At 39.9% G+C, this 26,363-nt stretch overlaps 1 pseudogene; it reads right to left on the reverse strand.

The window, feature by feature from the left end:
* Window positions 1-23,734: 23,734 nt before the first annotated feature.
* LOC116583381 lies at window positions 23,735-24,448 on the reverse strand (annotated as a pseudogene).
* Window positions 24,449-26,363: the final 1,915 nt, after the last annotated feature.

Below are 26,363 nucleotides of genomic sequence, written 5' to 3' on the forward strand. Positions count from 1 at the left end.
AAATGGAACGAATGGTCACTGTCAGTCTGTAGCATCCCCTGGTGGCCATCCACAGGGTAAGTCTGGCAAGTCAGAAGGATGCCATTAAGCCTAAATAAGTAAATCAAAATCAGTTGTGTCAGAGGATATGGCTTCATTTGCAAAGTTGTGCCTGACAGATGCCTTTCCCAGGTAGGAGACAGTCATTGACTCCTGACTTCCTGAAGGTACCTGGGGAGAGCTGCAAATGGGAAAGCTGAAACAAAGCCATATGGGGCTTCCCGAAGACTCTTTGATGCAACTGATTATGATGTTCTGCTGGATAATTTACTTGTTTCAAGTGCATGATTAATGAAATTATTATTCATAATTAGGAAATGCCCGGAGAGCCAAGAAAACAAACAAGGCTCTGACTAGCTATCAGTAATTGTCAGGCTCACACTAATAATGCCCAGGAAATGAAAAGGTGCTGCCATTTTTCTTTAATTTTACTAAGAATGCCATTTCCTAATAATGAACTAGTGCTGTGGGCAGTGTGTATTTGGCAGATTATGTTACCTCAAAGTACCATTCTTCATGGCATTCCCTGCAAAGTATACAGATGAGGCCTGTCGGATACTATTGCTTAATTAATTAGGGCCTTTCCAGTAGGAAACTTTGTAAGCAATATCCCCCTCTTCCTCTTCCTCCTCCTTTCTTACTCAAATCACACATATTGCTGGTCCCTTAAGGAGACACTGTATTGGAGGAACAGAATTGGTAGTTACCACTTTAGCCTCTAATAAGAAAGCTTTATAGGGCCACTCAACTCAGTTTTATTAAAATGGCTTCTCTTCTTATAGTAGGGAGAGAAAAGTCTTAGTTATTTTCCTACTGTACAAACTGCTCCATCGTTTTTTGGTCTTCTTTGCTACAACTAAGGAAAATACTGTCATACTCACCATTGCAGAGTATTGCAAACTGCAATGAGCCATAGAAAGACTGGTCTGAGTGAAGAACCATTTGTAGAGACAGTCACCAACATCTGCAGTGGAATACCTTTTGGACTAAAGTAATCCAAAAAGTCTGGGTTCCCCTGGGCAACAGTTCATAGAAATTAAACAAGGATGAGAAGCACATGGGTGGCTCAGACATTTAAGTGATCAACTAATGATCTCAGCTCAGGTCATGATCTCAGGGTCATAACATCCAAGCCCAGTACTGGGCTCCATGCTCAACATGGAGTCTGCTTGAGATTCCCACTACACACACACACACACACACACACACACACACACACACACCATAGTGTATGCATTCTCTCTTTCTCCCTGAAATAAATAAATAAAATATTAAACAAAACAAAATAAAAGCAGGGATGAAAGAAGACAGATGGCAGGCCTCGAAAACATTTCACAGTTTGTTTCTACTTCTGTGTGTGCTTTATAGGATTTTCGAAACAATGTGTGGCTGCCATGCTGGATGCAAGTATTTGAGTTCTTTGCAGGTCTGAGAACAAGAAATGGAGGAGACAGAGAGTTCACTGGTGTGGGTCAATTCAAAGTAAACAAAATGCAGAAAGATAAGTGTGGCACTTCAGGCTGTAGGAAAAGATAGCCCAACTTTTGTGCAAAACTCACAAAAAATGATTGTACCTGGTTTTTAGAGAACCTAAAACTATAGTTGAACTCCACAATTTTATCCCAAAGTTGGTCACTTGTACTCATGCTAAAGCACAAAATGAAAAGTGATAAAGGTTAAGGTAACCTGTTCTTACCAGGGCTTTGAGTAGAATAAATTAGTTCCTTCAGTGTGTCTAACCCCTCACTATTCAGTGTGGCACATCCCCAGGAACTCATTAGGAATGCAGAATCTTGGGTCTCACAACAGAATCACTAAGTCAGAATCTGCATGTTACCAAGAGAGCCAGGGGATTTCTACGCACATTACAGTTTGGAAAGCCCTGGTCTAGGGCACTTGCTGAAGTTATGTAGAAGTTATTTAGAATGGAAGAAGATGCATACTGGGCTATATGAAAAGTGAGAATAGGGGCACCTGGGTGGCTCAGTGGGTTAAAGCCTCTGCCTTCGGCTCGGGTCTTGATCCCAGGGTCCTGGGATCGAGCCCCACATCCAGCTCTCTGCCAGGCAGGGAGCCTGTTTCCTCCTCTCTCTCTGCCTGCCTCTCTGCCTACTTGTGATCTGTCTGTCAAATAAATAAATAAACAAAATCTTGGGGGAAAAATGAAAAATGAAAAGAAAAAGTTGATTTAATGTCTTATTTAACCTTCTTTCTATAGAGAATTACTTTCTTTTAAAAACAGCTTAATTCCCAAACTTTTTAAAAGATAGGTTGAAATATTTTTCTCTGGGAATGTCAGATTTTTTTCCATAGCTGGGTAATATTTTTAGTAAGCAATGGCCTGTTTGCAGAGCAAATGTTCTATTATTAGCCCCAAAGTTATATGAAGTATTATAAATAGTAGGATTCCTTTTTCTTGGGGGGGGCAGCAAACAGACAAATTCATGGGTGTTGCCTATTTTATCCCACAGGCCTCTGAACACATTTTTTTTTTTAAAAAAGATTTTATTTATTTATTTGACACACACACACAGAGAGAAAGAGATCACAAGTAGGCAAAGAGGCAGGCAGAGAGAGGGTGAAGCAGGCTCCCTGCTGAGCAGAGAGCCTGATGCGGGGCTTGATCCCAGGACCCTGAGACCATGACCTGAGCCAAAGGCAGAAGCTTAACCCACTGAGTCAACCTCTGAACACTTTTGAAGAGGCTCCCCCTCTGAACACTTTTTTGATCAAGTTAAGGAAAAATGGTCATTAATACAAAGCAGATTCTCTTTTAAATGATGGGTATGGTATGCCGGGTAGTATAAACAGTCTCCAGGAGCCAAATATTAAGGGGAAAATATTAAAGCACCGTTCATCCACCAGCAGCTGACTACCCTTTCTTCTGAAAGACACCTAGAATATTCTCCAGTGTGTATCATATATTAAGTCACAAAACAAGTCTTAACAAATGTAAGAAGATTGAAATTTCACCAACTACCTTTTCTGACCTTGGTGGTATGGAACTAAATTCAATAACAAGGGGAAAGCTGGAAAATTGACAAATATGTGGAAAAACACTCCTGAACAACCAATGTGTCAAAGGAGAAATGAGAAGAGAGATCAAGGGACACGTGTGTGGCTCAGTTGGCTAAGGGTTCAACTCTTGATCTCAGGGTCATGAGTTCAGGCCAGGCTGTATGCTGGGTGTGGAGCCTACTTAAAAAATATATCAAAAATATTTGAGATAAAAATGAACACGCAACATAACAAACTTCAAGGGTTATTGCAAAACCGGTTCTAGAGGGAAGTTTATAGACATAAATGGCTAACGATAAAGATCTCAAAGAACCTGAATCTATACCTGAAAGAACTAAAAAAAAATCCCAAGGTTAGAAAGAAGGAAATACAGATCAAAACAGAAATAAATAAAATAGAGACCATGAAAAACAATACCAAGGATCAATACAACTAAGAGCTGTTTTTTTTAAAGATGAACAAAATCAATGAACCTGTAGTGAGATAAACTAAAAAAAAGACAAGACTCAAAATTAGAAAAGAGAATAGATATTACAACTGATACTGCAGAAATACAAAAAATCATAGATACTACTATGAACAATTCTACACCTTTCTCTAAGCTGGAGGAAATAGATAAATTCCTAGAAACATATAACATATATAACATTATATTATATATAACATATACAAATATATAACCTAATAAGACTGAACCTGAAAATAGAAAATCTGAATAGTTTTATAACTAATAAAGATATTGAATCAGTAATCAAAAATTTGCAAGAAGGAAAAGTCCAGGGCTAGATGACTTCATTGGTGAATTCTACCAAACATTTAAAGAAAAATTAACAACAGTCCTTCTCAAACTCTTCCAAAAATCTGAAGAGGAGGGAACACTTCCAGCCTCATTTTACAAGGCCAGTGTTAACCTGGTACCAAATCCAGGCAAGGATAATTCGAGAGAAGAAAATGAAAGGCCAATATCCCTGATGAATATAAATGCAAAAATCTTTGACAACATACACTAGCAAACCCAATTCCACAGCATATTAAAAGGATCATACACCAAGGTCAAGTAGGATTTATCCCTAACATACAAGAATGGTTCAACAAATGCAAGTAAAATGTGAAAGACCACATTAACAGAATGTGGGATAAAAATCATTGCAATAGATACAGGTAAAGGATTTGACAAAATATAACATGTTTTCATGATAAAACTCTCAACAAATCAGGTATAGCAGGAATGTACCTGAACAAAATAAAGAACATATATGACAAGTCCACAGATAACCTTATACCTCAAGATGGAAAGATAAAAGCTTTTTCTTTAAGCAAAGAAAAGGAAGACCATTCTCTCTACTTTCATTCACAGTAGTAATTGGAAATCCTAACCAAAGAAGTTAGGCAAGAAAAAGAAAAAAGGCATGCAAATTGGAAATGAAGAAGTAAAATTATCTCTATTTGCAGGTTAATTGGATCTTATATATAAAAAATCCTCAAGGCTCCACCAAAACATTATTAGAACTGAGACAGAAATGTAGTAAACTTGCAAGATACAAATCAACATGTAAAAATCCACCTAAATTCTATACAATAGCAACAATCTATCTTACAAGAGAAATTAAGAAGTGATAGTAGCATCAAATACAGTAAAATGTTTAGGAATACATTTAGCCAAGTTGATGAAAGACCTGTACAATGAAATCTAAGACACTGATAAAAGAAATTGAAGGAGACACAAATAAATAGGAAAGATATCTTGTGTTCTTGGATTGGAAGAATTAATATTGTTAAAATGACCATGCTGTTGAAAGGGATCTACAGAGTCCATGCAATCCCAATCAAAATTCCTGTAGCATTTTTTACAGAAATATAAAAATCTCTCAAACCCCCCCAAAATTTGATTTGTGGTTTTCTTCAACAGGAATGAATCCTGAACAAACTTCTGACCTTCAGAAAACAAACAAACAAACAAACAAACAAAACCTTCCTTTTACTTACCATTGTTCATTTTTAAATGTTTATCTTTATATTAACTATAAAGAAATCTCCTTCATACACTAATAAAACTGTAACTAGCATTATTAAAAAGAATAATGTGCTCTCAAAGTCTAATATTTAGAAAGAATATCAAGTAATAACCATACATGCTACACAACTGCAAGGAGAGAAGAGATTTTTCTTACTGGTAGCTTGTACCTCTGCCTCTAAATTTGTATCTTAAATTGAGCAGAAATTAAGTGAGCAACAAGCCTCATATGGTAGAAATGGGGTCAATGCAGCTCTCTCTTTTCAATAAAATGGTGTGGGATGGGCATGCATTACTAGGCTTTCCTACATGCTTTCCCTGAAGACATACTCACCCTGTTTAGTCCTCTCCATTAAAGAGCCAGGCTGAGTTCACACCAAGCTTTTTATTGCTCAGGAAAGCAACACTTGAGCCCTCAAATAAAATCAGTTTTTAAAAGACCATGAAGAATCAGGTTGCAATTTTTAAAGAAATTATTATCCTTGCCATTGGTTCAGTAAATACACACTGAACAAACGCAATTTGCCATGTAGTCTGATAAATAGTGATTCTTTGAACCAAAATTACGATGGAATGTTTTCACTTAAGGTCCATGAGAAATAAATGCTATGGAGAAATGGCTGTGGGGAATTCAAGAGGTGACTGATAAACAGGCAGTTGTGAGTTAATCCTAAGTAGAAGATTCCTCACTTCTACAGTCATTACTCACCTATTTTCTTGTGTTCAAAATATCATTAATGAGATATAAAACTTTCCATTACATAATTAAGAACTTTGCATTACATAATTAAGGAGAATTCTCATAATTAAGAGAATTCTCTTAGGAGAGCTAATGCAACTAATTTGTAAGTAATTTAAGTCAAGATTCCTCCTGACAACGGATCCCAGTGAAGATGAAGTAGGAAAGAAAGATGGTACTTGATTGAGGGGATCATGAATTGTCAAAGAATAGGAGGTCATGGGCTCCGGCACATACTTTTTCTGTTTCAGAATTTTGTCTGGGACTCCCTGGTCATCAAGGAGTGCTAGAGACGTATTTATCAGAATGAGAAAGGCATGACTTCGAAAAAAGCACCCATGGGATTTTTTTCCAAAAGCACCAATGCAAATCCAAAAGGCTTAAAATTCATCAGCGGCAATAAAGTTAGGTGGAGAGGAAGAAGCATGTCTGCAAAACCTGAGGAATCTAAACACAGGGAATGTTGCCTTTCCTAATTCTCTCCCACACATCTGTATTCATTCCTTTGCTCTTGGCTCACACTCCTTCCCAGAACATGCCACTCTCAACTTCTCAAGGGAAGCCATTCAAGTGTTTTCCCAAGGCTTAAGAATGTTGATTGGTAAAGATCTTGTCTTATCTGGGTATATATTAAAGAATCCAGTGAAGAAATTATTCAAGGAGTACAAAGGCCAAGGCCAAGAAAATGAAAAAAAAAATGTTCCTGCAAGAGGTACTTAATATACTGGGGTTCACCTATATAAATCTATAGTGTATCTGATAAGAGATGACCACCATACTGCTAGCAAGCCAAAGCAGGGAGAACTTCAGCCTTTCAAAAAATTTTTAGGCTGCATACCTGTTTTGTAAGATTCTTAAGGGACATAGTTCATGTTTACTAAAAAAATAATTTTACCCATAAAAAGATATATATGATTTACTCTGGGTTTAATGATCTCGAGGGATGTTTATTCCCATCTAAAGAACTTCAAAAATTTTTCATCGGAAGTCTGTGTTTGTGTGGGGTCCCCTAAAAGGCAGAACCTGAGACAAATATCTTCTCTGCAGGTTAATCTCTTCAAACTCTTTAGGAGACAGCAAAGAGAGACAAGAAAGGGAGGGAGGCATAAATGGTGTGTTAGTAAGATAACTATGACTGCAAACAAGCAGAGCTTAGATCCACTGGAAACCTGCCTGCCCGTTGTTTCTTGAGAACTGCTTTTTTTTTTTTAAAGATTTCATCCATTTATTTGATAGAGATCACAAGATCACAAGGCAGAGAGGCAGGCAGAGAAAGAGAAGAGGGGAAGCAGGCTCCCTGCGGAGCAGAGAGCCCGATGCAGGACTTGATCCCAGGACCCTGAGATCATGACCTGAGCCAAAGGCAGAGGCTTAACCCACTGAGCCACCCTGGTGCCCTTGAGAACTGCTTCTTGAGGTACTAAATCTCCTGGCCACTTTGGTCTGCCCACTACAGAGACTGCTCCAGCTTCAAACAAGTGTTTGCAGGAGGCAGCCTTTAATATGTTGAGGTAAATGCCAAAAGTAGAGAGATAGGGCACTAATAGCAACAGATAAGGGGCCCACATAAGCTGAAAAAAACATTAACTTCCATTTCCTATGCAGAACAATCTAGATTGTCATGATGGAAATCTTTGAATGCCTCTCTTCTTCTGCAAGGCCATTCAGCATGCCAACTCTTTCCCTGCGGCAATATCACAGAGAATGAAGATGGAGGCCAGATACAATGTTGTGCACAATGTGGGGGCCTTTTTACACACCATGACAATTGCACACCCATTTAGGAAATTTGCTGCTCGTTAAGCATCCTAGTGACTTCTCATGGGCTTTCTGGGGGTTTCCAGTGCAGGACATTTCCTGAGTGGTATGTTTACTGCATAGTAGAAGGGTATGGCTGTATATCATGGTCCACTGCTTAATGCAGTCTGTCAACAGCCAGAAGGATGGTTCTCTCCCCTGCTGAGTCTCTCAGATGAGAAACTTTCTCAGTATTATTGTTATTGTCTCTGCAAGTTGATTTTCCATCAGAGTTAGAACTTTGGGGAAAATAGGGTCTAGCTTTTTCCCCCCAGATGAATCTCAGTAGTGATATTAACACATTCAACTCAAATAAAAAACACTCTGGTCTTATTGCTGCAAACTGGGCCATCTGCAATATATGTAAACATTTTCTCTGCAGTTTGAGGGCTCCTTTTCGAATCTACAGACATTTCTGTAACTGGTTTACTAACATTTCAGTTGCTTAAAATGTGAGTTTTATTTCAGCATTGTTTTATGAAGGGAGAACACTTAATTATGTCATGGCAGGGGCACTAGCCTTCCTTTATTGTTTGTGAGTCTTATGAAATGCTAAGCTCTGAGTTATGGTCATTTCGAAACTTTTGAATTATGACATTCAGTACAACTTATGAGAATGAAATCTCTTATTGTTCACTTCCTGCCTGAATTTACTAAGAATAAGGACATTTGATTCCATGACTGTAATGCAGTTATCGACTTCAGATCAGAAAACGGAGGCTTAGAAAATTAAGTGAGTTGTTCAAGGTCACAACTTTTCTTATCTGTAAAAAGAGGATGACAGTGGAGCTTTGTAAGTTTGTTATAAACTTAAATTTGTAATACTGAGAAAGCACTGATAAAGTTTTATATAGTTTTTTTTAAAATAAAATACCTAAATCATCTTCCTTTCTCTTATTTTTTTTTCTTTCTGTTCATATTAGATGCAAAAAGGAGCTATGAAGTTTTCTACAAAGTTATTCTATAAATTGAAGGACATTTTTACCTAAATTATATACTTTATGACATCATTAGAATCTTCTAGGTACTGGCTGGTGTGTTAAGTTGAATTTGAATACTGCCCTATCTCAGTAGCTGGTTCTGTGAAATGGAGCTTTGCAGATTCTCATTCACATTGTCTGTCTTTAAATGCAGCCAAGTGCTTAAATGGAAAGAATACTAGATGATGACCTTTAGTTAGTCCTGTTCAGTCTGGAGTTGGCCTGAGGACATCAGGAATTCTGTCTCTCTCTGTTTCTGTAGTTTCTGTGGAACTCTGCAAGTTACCTATAAAATGAACTGATAAATCCACAAAGATTCCTTCTAGCTCCAGTATTTTAATGTTTTATACCTGTAAGTTTTTGTGTTTTGTTTTTGTTTCTGTGTTAGTCGACTCAAGCTGTGATAACAAAATGCCATAGACTACTTCAACAACAGAAATTTATTTCTCCTGGTTCTGTAGTCTGGTGAAGTCAAAGGTCAGTGTGCTGGCAAGGTAGAATCATCTTTTCTTGGCTTGCAAGCAGCTACCATCTCTCTTTGTGCTCATATGACCTATTCTTTGTGCATACACACACACACAGAGCAAGCTTGCTGATGTCAGTTCTTATAAAGGCACTAATCGGGGCATGAGGGATCCATCATCGAACTTTAATTATCTCCCAAAGGCCCCATCTCCAAGTACCATTACATTTCGGGTTAGGGCTTCAACATATGAATTTTAGAGTGACATAAATTTTCAGGCCGTAGCAATCTCTTATATGATTGATTCTGCACCCAGTTTATAAGCCTCCTCCACCTTTTTAAAAGTCAGTTTCAATTTACACCTCAATGGATTTGATAGCACCCAATTAATGATGAGCAGTTCAAGTCTCTTGGTCACTTCACATCTAGGTACTCAGTCTTTACAGGGGCCTAGTAGTACACCAGGAGATCGTTTAGGGGGGTTATTTTGAGGACTAGTTCTTTGTAATATAGAATATAGTATATTTTCAGAACTCTAGGGCTCTTCTCTGCAACTTTCCTACTGGGGCTTGCCAGAGACTTGACACAGTATCATCACCTGTACTGGATACCTCTAGCATCATCAGATCTAAGACTCTATGACAGAAGTGTTACTCCAACATGTTCCTCACATTGAACTTGATGAAGAGCCCTCTTTCAAAATGGACCCCACTCAAAACAGATATGAGTCATCACATACATGGATAGTAGCAGTGTCCCCAAGTCACATACATGCTGAAGCAATAACATACTTTGAGGGCTTTGTCCTCAGTAGCTAGAATACACAGTAAGTAGCATTGGCCCATTTCGCCATCACTTTCACCGATCTACTTGTGGAATCTTTAACTTTGCCAGATGAGAAGTCCTAGTTTCTGGGGTGTGTGGGGGGGAGATAAACTAACAGGGACATTTGAATAATTCCCCTGAATTGAAGGGTGCAACTACCCCATGTCAACTTGGGACTCCTTCTATCAGAGGGAAAGCAAACAAACTAGGTGATGGAGTATACTTTGATGACTAGGAAGAGTAAGGATGCTACTTTGATAGGGGCAAAGAGGAGTGCAGTTTGTACCCAGGTTTTTCACTGGGGCATTTCTTGTTGCTTCCATTCAAAGAATTGCTATAAATGGGCAGTATTAGCAATCCACAAGCTCAGCAAGTGAAAGACTACTTAGGGCATAGACCCATTGGAAATCAAGTTTTGGTTCACCCTTCTGGGAAAGCAACCAAGACAAGGCTAAGTACTGGCGGGTGATGATGGCAATCTCAAGTTCCAGTGAAACAAAAGATGATGTATGTCTGTTACAGTCTCAAGATCAGGTACAACAATAATCATTAAAGTATATTTTTAGGAAATTACAGACAAGGATTGGATTTTCACCTTCATGGCACAACTAGATTGAAGGGGTACAACTGAGCACCCCATTTTTTGCACTTCCCCAGGTCCTCTGGGGCCTATATGACCCCACAACCACTACTTAAAGACTTTCTCACCTGCAAGACACGTGGACACGTGTCTTGACACTGCCAGCTGTCTCAGCCTCTCGGGATGATACTAGGCTTCCCCATGGTCCCAGAGCAAGAGCCCCCACAGCTCAGACACCCCAGGGCTACAACCCAGGGAAGCTATTGCCCATCTCTTTTTGTAGTTTATGTGATGGCCTGTATCACGGGATGGGGGAGGGGTTAATTTCCTAGTGCTTGCCTGGAAGAGCTCAGTAACACGTCCTGGAGGTTTGGGAAATTAATGTTCTGGGTGGAGGCTTGAATCCGTGTGATATAGTAAACAAGGTTTTGTTAATTCCTATGGATTTTCCTCTTTGCACATATTCTTCTGAGGTAAAATGGCTTTATATAGGCTCTCAGGAGCTGGCCCATGAGATCAAGCAAACAGCTACATTTTCTTATAATACTGAGGCCAGCTTGATAATATAGCCTCTTACGTTTATGTTCTTTCCTTTTTGTGTGTGTCTTTTCCTTTTTGCCTCAGTTCCTCCCCTGTCACCTCACTTGCTTCTCTGGGACTTGACACTCCTCCTAGCCCTCCTGCAATGAAACATTAGAATTTAAATTTGTTAGAAATTGTTTTTTAAGGAACTTGGACTCGGATGTTTAATGATTCAGCACATGCCTGCAGTGGGTTGTGTGGAAAAGGAAATTCTAAGAAGATGAGGCAGGCTTCTTGTCATCAACAGGAACAGGAGGTCAATTGTAAGGAAAATCACAAAGAGAAATGAGGCACTGTGAGATGTATGAAACAGGAGAAGAACACAGAAGCCTGAACATCATGAATGAGCGGAATTGCCAGATTTAAACATTAAGCTTCCCTTGAGGCTTTTCTTGGGGGCACGGAAGGGTAATAAATTTGAAATATGAAATGAAGAGTCTTGTTGACCGAGAACAAATTTGAATTCTCAGGAGAGAGCAGCCTGTCCGCAATCTGTCTTCCTTCTTGCCCTTGAAGATTTTTGGGAAAAGAATTCCATGCAGATGTTTATATTACAATCAATACTGTTACATGTTGAGATAAAACAGATAGGGGCATGGCTTGGTTATTGTAAAGTGATCAGAAAGCAAAAATTCTCAAGGAAATCAAAGAATATTAAAAGCATCATGCAAATGGTCTTGTGGTCTTGACTCTTTTAGGGGTTTTCTCTACAAGTCCGGATCCTGGTTTAGGGATAATAAATAAACTGATTTCCAAAGTTTTATTCAGGGCCAAATCAAGTTGAAATGTTCTCTAGGGCCAGAGCACAAATCTAAATGTCTATTTTCTTCTGTATCATTGATTCTCAAACTTAGTAAGTATCTAAATTGTGGATCTATTAAAATACAGGTTGCTGGATCCCACAACCAGAGTTTCTAATTCAGTAGTTCTAAGGTGATGCTGAGAATGTGAAATTCTAAGATGTTTCTAGGAGATACTTACGTTGCCAAACTAGGAGCCAAATATTGGAGGGTGGTATTTTTTCTGAACCTAAGACATCATTTTAAGACCTAGGATAACAAGGAAAAAAGTAAGGAATTTTCTTACTGAATATTCATGGAACACTATCAGAAGAAAAATGTGAAGTTTAGAACAAAGACTGTTCTAGAAAGATTTACAATGGAATGCTAAAAAGAATTTCCCTCTTTGTTTCTTTGAACATTTGAAAATTAAATTTTTAAATGGGTGTTTCATAAATAGCTAACAGTTACATTATGATTCTCTATAAAAGGTCCATACTATAGCATTTTTCTGTTACATGGCATCAAGTAAATCTCTCTGGAAAACTCTCTGTGTGGATTAGCTGAAATATTTTTTAAACAGCTTTATTGAGTATAATCAGTATATAAATCTACACATTTAATGTATACAACTTGACATGTTTGGAGCTATGCATATACCGTGAAATCATCACCACAATCTAAGTAACATATCTATCTTTTTGTTTCCTTCTGTTCCATGGAGGAGGAAAAAGATGCTAAAGCATGTATGTAACTTTTTTTTTCCATAAGATGAATCTGATGCCCTCAAGCATTTCTCTGAATATCTGTTGTGAGAAATCAAAGAGGCATTGAAAAATTGCTGTTTGGAATTATCAAAGTAATAGCAGCTGTACTGTAGGATTGAATTTGTCTTAAAATATAGACTACATATGTTATGAGGCAAATAGTTCTTCTATGATTCAAGGGTGTTAGGTGAAAATGGACTAAGCCAATGGTGTGCATCTTTAAAAAAAAAAGATTTTTTTTATTTATTTGACAGAGATCATAAGTAGGCAGAGAGGCAGGCAGAGAGAGAGGAGGAAGCAGGCTCCCTGCTGAGCAGAGAGCCCAATGTGGGGCTTGATCCCAGGACCCTGAGACTGTGACCTGAGCTGAAGGCAGAGGCTTTAACCCACTGAGCCACCCAGGCGTCCCTAATGGTGTGTATCTTGACTGCGTGTTAGGGCTTTTAAAAACTCTAAAATCCCGGCCTCATTCCAAATCACTTATGTCAGTCTGGGGATGAGACCCAGGCACTGGAGTTTTTAAAAAGCCCCCAGTGATTCCTATGAGCAGACAGACTGAGAGTTATTTATCAAAAAAGAAAATAGGTCTGTTTCTGGGGCATCTGGGTGGCTCAGTCAGTTAAGCAGTTGCCTTTGGCTCAGGTCATGATCCCAGAGTCCTGGGATCAATAGAGCCCCTTATTGGGCTCCTTCTCAGCAGGGGATCTGCTGCTCCCTCTCCTTCTCCCTCTGCTGCTCCCCACTCATGCTCACTCACTCTCTCCCAAATAAATGAGTAAAAATGTTTAAAAAAAAAAAGTGTTTCTAGCAGGACCAGAGTGCCATTTTACATGAAGTAAGACAAACTTAGACTCTTTTTGAAGAGAAAATTTGTTTCCTTACATTAAAACAGCTTCATTTTTCATTGGGTGTCTGCCTTTGACGTAGGTCAGGATCCCAGGGTCCTGGGATTGAGCCCTGTGTCGGGCTCCCTGCTTGGAGAGAAGCCTGCTTCTCCCTCTCCCACTCCCCCTGCTTGTGTTTCCTCTCTCATTGTCTCTCTCTGTCAAATAAATAAGTCTTTTTTAAAAAAAGAAAGCTTCACAGGGCACCTGGGTGGCTCAGTGGGTTAAGCCTCTGCCTTTGACTTGGATCATGATCTCGGGGTCCTGGAATCAAGCCCTGCCTTGAGCTCTCTGCTCAGTTGGGAGCCTGCTTCCTCCTCTCTCTCTCTCTGCCTGCCCCTCTGCCTCCTTGTGATCTCTCTCTCTGTCAAATAAAATCTTAAAAAAAAAAATAAGCTTCACCAAACTTGTTGAAAAACCTGAAAAACACTGAATATGTGTTTTCATAATGACCCATGGGCAGTGGAAAGATGTGTAAGACCTAGGGAAGTGGTGAGGCTCTATGTTCAGGCTTGTAGGACTTCCTCAGGATTGGGGAATAAAATAACTAATAGGAGAAAAGTTGTGATACAGAGATCAGTGGAGATTTGGAGAAACAGGTAGACCCTTGGACAAACTGTCTAAGAGTGAATGGTCACAATACTGAGGCATTGTTAAATTCCATAGGAACTTTGTTGAAACTGGGTCTTCAGCACCCCCTGCCAAGCCCCTAATTTTAAGGCACCTTACGTTGCTTGGGCCCCGGGGGCTGAACAAGCATCTGAGGAGAACTCCTTTTCATAACAGACATCACTTCCCCTAAAGATCCCCAGTAGAAGTGACACGTGTTTATGCTCTTAATCTTCTCGTGGGCCACATCCCAATTCCCTGCTATGGATACTCCCATTGAAACCAATCAGAAATCTATTTCCTAGAACAAGAAAATGAGTCTTTTGCTTAACTGACAGGACATCATGATGGAAGAGAGACCCCAGGCCCTATATTTCAAGCCCCCTATGATGTATGGAGGCAGACAGAGAATCCCCTAACTCAGGCAAAATCAAAGCATGATCATTTTCCCTTTTCCTTTGCAAACCCTCTGCTTTCCAAAGAAGAAAGATCTGAAGTGGATTATTGGCTGGATGGTATATGCGAGAGTTCCTGAGTGAAAGAGCAGAAATTCGAGGATCTTACACCAAAAGTTAGACTCAAATAAAATATAAAAACCAAAAAAAGAAGGAGGGGAGAGGAAAGCTGATGTTGGGGGTTCCAGGATGGTGCAGCGCTGGGGCCAGGGTTGACAGAGGAGGCTGCATAGAGGGAACAGTGGGACCCTGCGCTTGGTGATGTGGCTGGCTTCCAAAAAGGAATACTGTGTCAGAAAAAATGATTTTTATGGGTATAAAGGACATTGTTTCCTGGGTGATCTGCCATTTTAAGCAGTGTTGGGATCTCCCTTCTCTTTCTTCATAGCAGAACCTAATATCATAAAGGACTTCATCAGTTGTTAAAATTGAGTGGGGTTTTAATCTCAAAATGCTGGCTCTGTGAAGACTATGTGCATTATATCTTAAAATTACAGAGGGAAAGCTTCAACTGTTTTAAAGCAATTTTAGTTGCTAATACACACTAGAAATTAATTTTGAGAGAAAAAGAGAAAATTTCCCAAACATCCATTACATTTCTGATCAGTTAAGAAGTTGTATGGATTAATTTTTAAAAATTATTACAAGGGTATCTGGGTGGCTCCGCTGGCTAAGCATTTGACTCTTGGTTTCAGCTCAGGTCAGGATCTCAGGGTCCTGGGATCAAGGCCTATGTCAGGCTCCACGCTTAGCAGGGAATCTGCTTGTCCCTCTCCCTCACCCTCTGTTCCTTCCTCTTAGCCCCTCCCCTCACTCGCCCACTCTCTCTCTGAAATAAAAACCTCTTAAAAATAAAATAAAAATTATTATTATATGTTAAAGAAGACTCATAATCTCAGGACTATATGTAGAAAATAGAGGCAGTAGAAAAGAGTGCAACCATAGGAATAGCATCAGGTCAATTAACATCTATAATATATGAAGGCTTGAGAAAGAAATGTGGACAAGAGTAACCGACTTGTGAATTCTATTTACAGTAAGTAGGATAAGGAAAAAGAAGGGCCGACGTTATGATAATAGATGACCTCATCTCATGTTCCTTATGGCTTTTTTTCCCCCATCAGGTGGAGTGATTATTAGAAAGAAAGTTACGGGACAAACATAGGAGTTAAAAAGAAATTTCAGGCCGCAAGTTGGTGAAGTGTTTCCAGGAGAAGAGTTCCCGGTTAAGGAGGAATATGTTTTTAGAGTGCTTGATGGATATTTCCAAATATAGGTTTCTTGATACACAGTGAAATCTGGGTGGACAGCCTGCCTGTTCCTCTCCTAGTGTTCTCCTGCCAAGTTGTCAAATTAAAAATGCACCTAAAGACTTAAAAGTAGTTCTTTTTTTTTTTAAGATTTTATTTACTCACTTGACAGAGAGAGAGAGAGAGATCACAAGTAGGCAGAGAGGCAGGCAGAGACAGAGCGGGAAGCAGGCTCCCTGCTGAGCAGAGAGCCCGATGCGGGGCTCGATCCCAGGACCCTGAGATCATGACCTGAGCCGAAGGCAGAGGCTTAACTGACTGTGCCACCCAGGTGTCCCTCATTTGTGTTTTTTTTTTTTTAAGATTTTATTTATTTATTTGAGAGAGAGACAGTGAGAGAGAACATGAGCGAGGAGAAGGTCAGAGGGAGAAGCAGACTCCCCATGGAGCTGGGAGCCCGATGTGGGACTCGATCCCGGGACTCCAGGATCATGACCTGAGCCAAAGGCAGTCGTCCAACCAACTGAGCCACCCAGGTGCCCCCCTCATTTGTGTTTTTAAGTAAACTCTACACCCACTGTGGGGCTTGAAATCACAATCCGGAGATCAAGAGTCGCATGTTCCACGGAGTGAGCCAGCCAGGTGCCCTTCATGTTTTTGTTTTTTAATTCTACAGAGAAGTAGTTAACCCTTGAGGTCAGAACTGATTAAGGGTAGAATGACTTGCCCAGAGAAGTAGTGAGTTCTCTGGCATTAGCTGAAGTGTAGTTTGATTAAATCCAGATAGTGGTGATAAGAAAAATCAAGGAGTAACAACATGGCTTAATTAGCAGGCTCTTCCCACTTTTGAGAATGTTCAGTATTTCTTAAGTGCCTATCACGAGTAGATCATTACTTCCATAGTAGTGAATTCAAATTAGCATAGAGCCTAGGCCTTTAAATATCTCACCGTCGAGCTATTCTACCAGTGTTCCCTTCAGAAGATACCCAGCATCTTCACCAGCCTGGTCCAAGCTCCTCTCTGGTCTGAATTCCTGTCCCTGAACAGAGTTCTCCACTTCTTCCTTGTCCCCTTCAGTCTGCTCTCAATAGGACAGCTTCTTTGCTATTCCTCAAGCATGCTGAGCAAACTCCCAACTCAGGACCTTTGCCTTTCACTGTTTGCTTTACCTGAAATGTTCTGCCAGATACCCTCATGGCTCTGTCATTGTTTCTTTTGTGTCTCGACCCAAAGTCCCACCTCAGTGAACAGAGCCTTATCTGTCCACCTGGACTCTCCATATTGACACTGAACACCTCCTCTCTGATTTATTTTTCTCTTAAACACTTAAATTTTATATTAATTTAAAATCCTACCTGTGCACACCCCCATCAGCATGTAAGTGCCATGATTTTTTATCTGTTTTGTTTTCTGCTCTATTCCCAGTGTTTATAAAACCATACCCAGCAGAGCTGACAATCAATGCATATTTATCAAGGGAATGGAAGAAATGATAAAAGTCCATAATGGGAACAGCCATGTTTATTAAGCTGTCATTAAGGCCTGGCACAGAGCTAAGCACTCTGTATGCTAATGCAGCCCTGAATTCTCATGAGGACTGAGTCTCTGGTAACCAAGACTTTTTTTTTCTTGGAAAGGAAACCAAGGTTCAGAGAAGTCAGGTAACTTGTTCAAGGTCACACAGCTGGTCAGTGCTGGGCCAAGATAATATTCAGGGGTCCACAGCCTCATCATCGGCCAGCTCACTCAATCAAAAGCATGTCTTGCCTTATGCTTCTCCTCACCCTCAACTTAGAGGGGTGAGGCACGAGTCTTCCAGCGAGAACAGGCTGTTGACCTTGATTCTTTTACAGGGGAAGATTGAAGGCATTTTCCAGCATGGATTTAGTAGATTTTACTTAGTGCTGCATCTTGGGGAGGTGAGGACCTTTTGGTTGCCATGGTAACTGAGAGCAGGTGCTTGTAAACTCATTTCTTGTGGAGTGATGATCCTTCTCCTTAACTTTAGCGGGGAACAAATCTGGTAACTTGTTATGATGTTACGATGTGTCTCTCGCCGGTGCTGCTTGTTCTGTGTAGACCTATGTCTGCTTTTTTTCTTTTGTCTTTTTTTATTTTGAAAGTTAATTAACCACAGGACAGAAAATTCGGAAAAAATAAAGAGAAAATTCGTAATCCCTCAACCCAAAACTACCTCATCATCATTCATTCTTCCTTTTATTATTGAGATATAATTCATAGGCCATAAAATTCATCATTTTAAAGTATGCAAGTGAGCACCTTTTAGTAAATTCAATGTATTTCTACAAGGTTCTGCGGAACATTTTCACCACCCCAGTGAGAAACTCTGTACACACTAGCAGCCACTCCTCAGTCCTCCCTTCCTGAAGCCCCTGGCAGCTGTGAATCTGTTTTCTGTGTCTATAGATTTGTCTATTCTGGACATTTCACATAGATGGAATCCTACACCCTCTGGTATTTTGTGACCAGTTTCCTTAGCGTCATGTTTTAAGGGTTCATTTATGTTGAAGCTTGTGTCGGTACTTCATTCCTTTCAACTGCCAAATAATATTCCATTATATGGATACACCACACTGTTAACCATTCCTCAGTTGACAGACATTTGGGTTCTGTCATTCATTCTGATGTTCATTTTTTTAGAGAGAAACTCTGACTTTGCCATCTATTAGTGCTTTGGCATTGGGAAAATATCTTCATGTTTATAAGACAAAAGAAATCTCTTCTGGGCACCTGGGTGGCTCACTGGGTTGAAGCCTCTGCCTTCGGCTCGGGTCATGATCCCAGGGTCCTGGGATCGAGCCCCACATCGGGCTCTCTCCTATACAAGGAGCCTGCTTCCTCCTCTCTCTCTCTCTCTCTCTCTGCCTGCCTCTCTGCCTACTTGTGATCTGTGTCAAATGAATTAAAAAAAAAAAAGAAAAAGAAAAGAAAGCTCTTCAACTCTTAATGATACTAATCCTAGTTTTATAAGATTTTTTAAAACTTTTTCTACTTTTTGCTTTTCTTTGAGGATTAAATGAAACAAAGTATGCAGACCGTTGAGTGTGCAGCGGATTCCCAGGAATATTTGTGTCCTCTCCCCGTACATTGTCTTCTTTTCCATTATGTTGTTCTCTGCCCTGACACCCAACAAATTTCACCCCTGTTCCTAGTGAGCTCTCTCAGAGATACCTTGAATTTTTAAAAATTTCACAAGATAATATGTGATCAATAGAAGGGCAGCACTGGTATACAAAAACTGAAACTCTGCCCATGACCCTGGCTTACCCAATTGCCATTCTCTTATAAAACCTCTGCCTCTCTGCATTGTTGGTGCTGAGGCCACAGGGCGTCTCTGTGTCTCAGAGCCGAAGCACCACCTGAAGATCGTGAGCCCATCTTGCCTACCTACACTAAATTCAGAATCACTCTTCCCTAGAACTCACTTGCATACACAGTTCTTCATGTCCTCTACTCTGTTCAGTCTCTTCAAAAGCTCTGAAGCTAGCATCTCAGCTCTGTCTCTTATTATCTGTAGGAACTTCAATCTCTTTTCCTCATCTTTAAAGTTTAGATAATGATTGTAAGTTCATAGCTGTTGTTAGGATTAAATGAGATAATACACAGAAGTGCTCCACAGCATAGTTGACAAACTATGCAAAGAATGAACACCTAAAGCCTCAAGAGAGAACAGAAGGAAAATCTTAATTGCCCTCTGTCACGATTCACCCTTGTTTCCTTTCACTTACAGACTAGTTTGCCTGCTTCTATTCTTCTTTATTTTTCTTCACAGAAAAGGAAGCACATTCTCCATTTTTAGACTCTCCATTTAGAACATTCTCCATTTTTAGTCTCTGGTCATTTCCTGTATTCTGTCATACACTCATACACACACACCCTATCTGGCATCTTATTTTATGCTATTTGATAATTTCCCCTAAGTTTGGTTTGTTTTAAGAAAATCTGTTCCTTGGAGCACCTGGGTGGCTCAGTCAGTCAAGCATCTGACTCTTGATTTTGGCTCAGGTCATGATCTCTGTGTCAGGAGACCGAGCCTCACATTGGGCTCCACGCTCGACGGGGAGTCTGCTTGAGATTCTCTGTCCCCCTCTGCCCCTACCCCCCACTCTTTCTCTCTCAAATAAATAAATAAGTCTTAAAACTATTCCTATTCATTCTTATTTAACCAATCATCTTTTGTTGAATAGTTTAATTTTATAAATGTTATTATGAGGAACAACCTTGTAGCTAAAGTTTATGCACATATATAATTATCTACTGAGACTAAATTGTCAGATTCTAAGTTTCTTAATCAAAGGGCACATGTATTTTTAAGTCTTTTGATAACACACTGAATTGCCTTTCAGAGAATTTGTACCAATGATCGACAAATAAGACATTGTAACACCTGTCTCGTTCATCACCCACCAAAAGGGAGCAAAGAGGTATTTGCTGTCTTTATAGGCAAATGTAATCAATTGTGATCGTATTCTATCCTTCATAATTAAGACTGAACATATCTTCATATGCTGATTAGGCATTTTCATTTATTCTGTGAGGAATCGCCCAACATTTTAAAACCCATTTTTCAATGGAGATATTTTCTCTATCCCTTTTTTTTCTAATATATGTTAAAGATACTGAACACTGAACTCCTTGTTGGCTATCATGCTGGCTTCTCTAGAAGTATCAGAGAATCAATATGCTGAAGATTGACTGACTGCCTTCTTTCTAGGGATTGCAGATAAGTTGTTCGCAGGACAAGGTAGAGTATGTGTGAAGCTCTTGCTGGTCAATCATTTTAGATCTGGAAGGAAAATGTTTGTTAACAACACAAAGCAAGATAACATATAATTTCAAGCAATATTTTTTTATATGAGTGAATTTTGACTTCATTCTCTTATACCAAAAGCACTAAACACCTTGTAGGTTGCCATACACAGCTCCTGGCACTGGTTGACTTTAAAAACATCAGTCAAGCTCCATCCATTTTTTGAAGCTTAATTCTGGTAGATGCCCAGAGTCCTCAGGGCTCACATACTTCCTGCTCTGCATCCTGCCCCAGTTTACTGATGTCACTCTCCCTTGGGTCACATCCTCATTGGATTTTTCTTTTCTTCGAAGGTTTTATTTATTTATTTATTTATTTGAGATAGAACGAGCAGAAGGAGGAGGAGAGACAGAGGCAGAGGGAAAAGCAGGCTCCCTGCTGAACATCGAGCCCGAAGCGGGGTTCAGTCTCAGCACCCTGAGATCGTGATCCAAGCCAAAGGCAGGGGCTTAACCGACTGAGCCACCCAGCTGCAACGTGTTTCTTAATGATCTTGAACTCAACACTGAATCCAAACTATAACATGCTTAATGCTAAGAGTGTTGCCATTTCAAAAGTTCATTCAGCAAATATTTATTGGGCCCCTGCTGTTTTCCAGTCTCTATGTTATCCTCTCTTTTTACCATGTATTTATTCCCACAGGGCCATCTACCAAATTGTTAACCAGAGGACATCGGTTGAACACTTAAGGCAGGCTGGTAAAAGATACTCAGATCATGCAATGAGGAAAGCAGAGGAAGGTAAATTTTTTACAATTGTGTTTTAAAACCTCCTTACTTGGCATTACTCTATTTCACAGTGGATTTCATAGCCCCTGATGCCATATGCCTTTTTGAGCTAGAGGGCATGATGATCTCTGCATGATGATCAGTGACAGAGGAAGCAAATGAAATGATGGTTTCTAAAGTCAAAGAGGATTATGCCATCCCAAAAGAAACAGGAGATCCAAAACATTCACATGGCATTTGTTTAAACTATGATGTTTGCCTAGTGTACAAAAAAGGAAGTTGTTGCCAGTAGGGTTATTAATTCCTTGCCTGAGACATTAACTTGAGGAATCATACTGTTACCAATCAAGTATCCATCTTGAAAATGTCTTCCCTGTACTGAAATGGTGGTGTATAACACTGCAGGCTAAACTAATTCTCCTGGCATTTGGGGTTCTGAAATCGTCCAAACTGTAAAGACTCGATCCCAGTTTCCAGCCTCATTGGAGAGCTGATGAACCAGGAGCTTTTCTAATAATAGGGAATGCCACATAAATGGAGGATTCCCAACACAAGTTCTATTGTGAATAGGAGAAAATCACCCTGGGTAAATAAAACTCTTACCATTGGTGCTCAAGAACTATCTACCTCTTTTACATGGTGAGGCTTTAGTAAATTTGTCTTGCTTCCAACTTATGTGGAATGCTTTCCTGAGAGTAAAAATGTTGTACAGCATCCAGATTTTTTCTAACAACATGTGAGTTTTGGCAGATTGTGAAAACGCATGATATTTGTCTTTCTCTGATTTATTTCACTTAGCATTATACTCTCTAGCTCATCCATGTCTTGGGAAATGGCAAGCTTACATTCTCTTTTAATGGCTGAAAAATGTTCCATTACACAGACATGCACACACATGTCCATATATACCACACATGCTTTATCCCTTCATCCACTCATGGATGCTAAGGCTGTTTCCACATCTTGGCTGTTGTAAGTAATGTTGCAATGAACATGTGGGTGCATTGATCTTTTCAAATTGTGTTTTCATTTCTTCAGATAAACACCCAGAAGTGGAATTGCTAGAATATACGGCAGTTCTATTTTTAATTTTTTGAGGAACTTCCACACTCTTTTCCATACCAGCCATACCAATTTACATTCCTACCAACAGTGCTCAGTTTCTCTTTTCTCCATATTCCTGGCAATACTTTTATTTGTTTTCTTTTTGCTGATAGCCATTCCAACAGATTTGAGGTGATATTTCATTGTGATTTTTTAAAAAATATTTTATTTATTTATTTGACAGAGAGAGAGAGAGAGAGAGACAGTGGGCACAAGCAGCAGAGGGGCAGGCAGAGGGAGAAGCAGGCTCCCCACTAAGCAGAGAGCCCTACTCAGGGCTTGATCCCAGGACCCTGGGATCATGACCTGAGTTGAAGGCAGATGCTTAACCCACTGAGCCACCCAAGTGCCCCCCTCATTGTGGTTTTGATTCATATTTCACTATTTGGTGATGCTAAGCATCTTTACATATACCTGCTGACCATGTGTATGTCTTCTTTAGAAAAATGTCTATCCAAGTCCTCTGTCCACTTTTTAATTGAATTGTTTTTCCCATCCCTTTACTTTTAATCTATATGTGTCTTACCATTTATAAAGTTGTTTTCTTGGGACGTCTCAGTGACTCAGTTAGTTAAAGCATCTGCCTTCAGATCAGGTCATGATCCCAGGGTCCTGGGATCGAGTCCTGCATCAGGGTCCTTCCTCAGAGGGGAGCCTACTTCTTCCTCTGCCGCCGCTCCCTCTGCTTGTGCTCTCTCTCTCTCTCTCTAATAAATATATAAAATAAAATCTTAAAAATAAGTGGCTTTCTTATAGACAACATATAGGTAGGTCTTATTTTTTGATCCACTCTCACAGTCTCTGTCTTAACTGATGTATACTTGGATTAATATCTATCCTATCACTGCTTCTATTTGTTGGCTTCTTTTTGTCTTCCATGTTTTTCTGCTTTTGCGGTTTTAATTGAGCATTTTATGTGATTCCATCTTCTTTCTTAACATGCAGATTATACTTTTTTACTGTCTTTAGTCATTGCCCTAGTGTTTGTTGTATATATTTACAATTAATACAGGTATACTTCAGTTACACTGCTTACATGTAAAACAAAATATTCTTGGAGCGTCTGGGTGGCTAGTTAGTTACAAGTCAACTTTTGGCTTTGGCTTAAGTCATGATCTCCTGAGTTGTGAGATAGAGCCCTGCATGAAGTCCCATGTTGGGGGGGGGGTCCGCACGCTGGGGAGTCTGCTCGGGATTCACTCCCTCTGCCCCTCCCCACATGCACACATGCTCATGCTCTCTCTCTAAAATAAATGTTCAAAAAGAAAAAAAAATTCTTTTTAAATAACGGATCAGTTATTTAATTAGATTCTTTGTAAGAGATTTAGAAAACCAATTTGTGAGGGTAAACTCCGTTTGGGAGAGAAAACACAGAGCACAACAGCCCTGGAGCCAAGGGAGAGCTTTGATTTTGGGCAGGATTTGCGAGACTGCAGATTTGGGATCAACCTTGCCCTGCTCTGTAATCTCTTTTTCCTCTTTCCCTGTGAGGAAGATCTCAATTTTCCCGGTGTCCGGGTTTCTGCATCTTCTTGAAGTGAGAAGGGTCGGTGAGAACTCTGGGGATCTTCACAGCCCCGGTACAATTTTGGTGGAGGTGGCAATGACAGATTGATGTTGTGTTCCGCACGGAGGAGCTCTGCTGCGGCCAGAGGTCCGATCGCAAGCAGCGCGCCCCTGCTCAGCGGCTTCTGGAAAACAACCCGCTTGCCTCTGTGGCGCCCAGTCGGAATGATCACACTGGCCCCAGGAGTGATGCCATTTCCAGTTTTCCCACGTGCTAACGAGGAGGTCTTTTTGCCGAGGATCAACAGCTTTCGAGACACAACTTGAGTAGGATCAAACCTTGGCATTTTGTGAAGTTTAACCATTCAGGTTCCACCGTTCTTGTCGCCACCAACTGGTTTTGTGACAGTAGCAAGAACGAGATTAATCCTGGATTTAGCTCCTGAATACTTCCTCTTGTACGGGACCTTTCTAGAATACATATCTGATGGGGAAAATCTGCCAATTTCTCTGACTGGGACAGGGATTGGGCTGCTGTTCCTTGGTGTTTAAGCCTTGGGGTTACCCTTTTTAACCTTGCCACCTATGTCAGCTTTCTTGGTTTCAGGTTTCCTCTCCTTGGTATCTGACTTCTCAACTTCCTCACCTGCCACCTTGCAAGATGGGAAGGAAAATGAAATATTGTTAATGCCTCCCTCCAGTTCTTTGTGTAGTTGGAGTCATTTCATTTCACCTGTATACAAGTTTACATAAGAATATTTGTGTCTATATGCATGCAGGGTCAAATACACTATTGCTATTATTATTTTTAACTGTTTTTCCAAAGATCAGAAGAATTTTTTTAAATAAAAGTTTTTATTTTACATCGAGGAGCTGCCAAAGTGTTTTCTGTAGTTGTTGTATCATTTTACATTCTCACTGGCAATGCATAAGTCTTCTGATTTCTCTACAATCTCACCAGCATTTGAAGTTTTCTTCTTCTTCTTTCTTCTTTCTTCTTCTCTTTTTTTTTCTTTTTTGGTATAATAGCCATCCTAATGGATATGAAGTGGTATATCATTGTGGTTTTGATTTGCATTTCCCTGATGACTACTGGTGCTGATTTAAGCATGTTTTCACCTGCACATTGGCCCTCTGCATATCTTCTTTGGAAAAATGTCTGTTTAAATCCTTCATCAATGGGGACCCTGGGTGGCTCAGCCAGTTAAGCATCTGCCTTCAGCTCAGGTCATCATCCCAGGGTCCTGGGATCGAGCCCTGCATTGGGCTCCTTGCTCAGCGGGGAGCCTGCTTCTCCCTTTCCCTCTGCCTGTTGCTTCCCCTGCTTGTGTGCTCTTTCACTCTCTCTGTCTCTATCAAATACATACATATATACATACATAAAATCTTCAAAAAAATAAAAAATAAATAAATCATCAGGCTTTTAGTTGGGCATTTTGTTTGTTTGTTTGTTTTTGAATTGTAGGAATTCTTTGTATATTCTATTAATTCCTTATGAGATATATTGTTTGCCAATATTTTTCCCGTTTTGTGACTTTTTCCTGTTTTGTGACTCTCTTGACATTGTCCTTTGCTATACAGTAATAGTTGTTCACTTTGATTGAGTCCAATTTATTTATTCTTTTTTAAAAACCTGTGCTTTGAATGTCCTAATCAAGCAAATCTATACCAAATCCTGTTTCATGAAATTTTCTCCCACTTTCTTCTTTTTATGTTTTATAATTTTGTGTTATGTTTAGGTCTTTGACCCATTTTGAGTCTATTTTAGTATATGATGTAAGATAAGAGTACCACTTTTTTTTTTTTTTGCATGTCAATATCCAGTTATCCCAGCAGCATTTTGTTAAGACTGTCTTTTCACCCATTTAATGGTCTTAGCAGCCTTGCCAAAAATCATTTGACCATATATGAGAAGGTTTATTTCTAGGTTTTCTATTACATTAATATATATGTCTTTATGCCAGTACTGCTACTGAACAATCTATTACAGTTGTGAACTCAGGAAATGAACCGGTAAGCCCTGGTGCACCTCTATAGCCAACTGGTGCATCCTGGGAAAGCCCCAGTAGGCTGGACAAATTGAAAGCATTTCTCCTGGCCAGGCTTGCCAACGCTGCTGCCTAAAAACTCAGATAAACTTACCACAAGAGAAGCCAATAACTCAAGAAATAAGAATTTGGAAAAAAGAAAGGGAGAAATTTATTTTGGGTGCCAAGGTCTAGAAAAAGTGGCAGGCTCAAGCCTTAACAACAGACCTTTCTACCCACAAGATGCACACCTTACGTTTTATAGATGGGCTTGGGTGGGAACATGCAAGGGAGCATGTGGAGAGTGCATGATCATGGGTGGGGGTCACTATGTGTTCAGAGGTGATCATGGGCAAGGGAGGGGATATGTGGGATATGACCTAGG

The sequence above is a fragment of the Mustela erminea genome, chromosome X, assembly GCF_009829155.1.
Source record: "Mustela erminea isolate mMusErm1 chromosome X, mMusErm1.Pri, whole genome shotgun sequence".
In the NCBI taxonomy this organism is placed as follows: Eukaryota; Metazoa; Chordata; class Mammalia; order Carnivora; family Mustelidae; genus Mustela; species Mustela erminea.